Here is a 2099-nt window from a genome sequence, read left to right as displayed (position 1 = left end):
CAGTACTATATAACATTTTAGACACATTCTAGGCAGTTTATCAGCTAAAAAATTAATTTTGGGGTAAGTTACTCTTTAAGAGCAGTTGGAACATTAAAATAATTAAAATATAAAACTATCAATTTAATGTTTTTAGATTATTATGACCTGGTTTCCTAAGTATTTACATGCACAGATATTTAAGGGCACAGATTTGTGCCCTTAAATATATAAAACAGTCCAATTAAATCTTGAAAACACTTTGGGATATTTTTTGTTGTGCATTAAAGATATAAAAAAATAATAAAATAAATGCATCTTTAAGCAGTTATTGCCTTAAAGTCTGATAAAGTCCTACTTTCCCCCACCACTCTTTTCCAACCAAGCGTGACAGAATAGAAATGAGTTTGGAACRGTTCTGTTACGTATGCAAATTCGTTTAAGACAGCCAGATAAATTTGGTGGCTTTTAGAAGTGTGAGAAGTGCCAGAACAATATGCAATGAGTCCTCATCCAGTAACAGCTGGCACCGTGCAACGTAGGATTGTGACGGCTGTGTGAGCTTGTGATTGGATGAGATGGACTGCTCGTCTTGTTTCTGCCAGATAGTGAAAGATATCGCCTGCTTGGGTACTGGAGCAACAACCGACAAAAGGGAAAAACGGAGGAAGTGAAAATGCAAATGTCACATCTTGTCGAGCAGTTACAGTAAGGGTTGTACACACACACCTGCGCCGGGACATTTCTGACTGCTGGACTTTTTTTTTTCTTCTACCAATCAGTTTATTAATTAACAGGATGGCAGACAAACAGCTTTTATTTCTAGTTTCAAGTCCTTCAAAATTATTTTGAAATTTGATTTATATAATGTACAGTTAACAAGTAGCTATGAATGAAAATGCAATATATTTGTAGAAATGCACCTAAATTTTTGAAATTATATATTGTGGAGAAACAAAGACAGCTAAAACTAAAATATTTTTAAAAATCCATTTCCTGTGTGAATGCAGTGTGCATGCTAAATGCTGAAAGGGTTTTTCTGAAGGCAGCTGAAGAAGCTGAAAAGGTTTAATCTGAACAACTAACTTTTTTCTAAAAGCAGGAAAAGAAGTGAAAAATCAGAAGCAAAACTGTATCAAGAAAGCTGAACCAAGCAGAAATGTAGCTAAAATTAGTAAATATTAGCAAAAAGTTATTTATAAGCAGAAAAAGGTTAAAATATCAAGAAGGTGTAAGAAGCAAAAAAATAATAATTTATGAAAAAACTAAAATGAATACAGCTGAAATTTAGACAAAAAGTTAAACAAGCAGAAAACTTGCTAACCTATGACCACGTACATATTTTGTGACCATGATATTAACAGGTGTCATTATTTCACCAGGTAAAATTAGCAGACATATGATGAAAGGGGAATAGAAATGCTCCTGTTAGCAGAAAAACTAGAAAATAAATGTATAAAAGTTGCAATTTGTTGTAAAATACCAACACATGAAATTAGCAGAAAAATAACTACAAAAGTAGCTGAAAGAGCTGACAAAGCACAAAGAAACAGAAAGCATGTTTACTGAATAAAGCAGTTAAAAGCTAATATTACCACAAAAAGGTCAACTTAATTAGAAATAAACTCAGAAGATCTAAAAATACGAAGAACAGTTAAAATGAGCTAAAAGTAGTTACGTATAAAAAGCTGAAAGGAGCACAAATAAGATTAAATTAGCCTAAGAATTGCTGAAAAGTTCAGAATGGTAGCTAAAATAGCAAAAGAAAGCTGAAATTAGCACAAAGACGTTAAACAGGCAGGACATGAACAAAGGGAGAAAATTACAGTAAAGATTTAACATTTTGAAGAATGTTAGTACTTATTTTTAATAAGAAAGAAAAAGTGACAGAAAAAGTTTGATACCTCATAAAGTATAAATTTGCTGAAGTACCAAAAGTCATAGCAGGAATGCCCTGAAGGAGCTGAACGTTTTGATTTATATGTTGTCGAAATAGCGCAAAAAATTGTGGAAAGAGATTCCAAAAAACATACGGAAGAAAAATTAATGTTAACGATGCAATTGATGCTTAAGAAGCATTCGCATAATAAATAATACTGTTACTAAAATATTTATTTCCC

The sequence above is a fragment of the Austrofundulus limnaeus genome, unplaced genomic scaffold, assembly GCF_001266775.1.
Source record: "Austrofundulus limnaeus strain Quisiro unplaced genomic scaffold, Austrofundulus_limnaeus-1.0 Scaffold7, whole genome shotgun sequence".
NCBI classification, from domain to species: domain Eukaryota; kingdom Metazoa; phylum Chordata; class Actinopteri; order Cyprinodontiformes; family Rivulidae; genus Austrofundulus; species Austrofundulus limnaeus.
The sequence above is the reverse complement of the archived record's forward strand: the minus strand, read 5'-3'. Positions refer to the sequence as shown.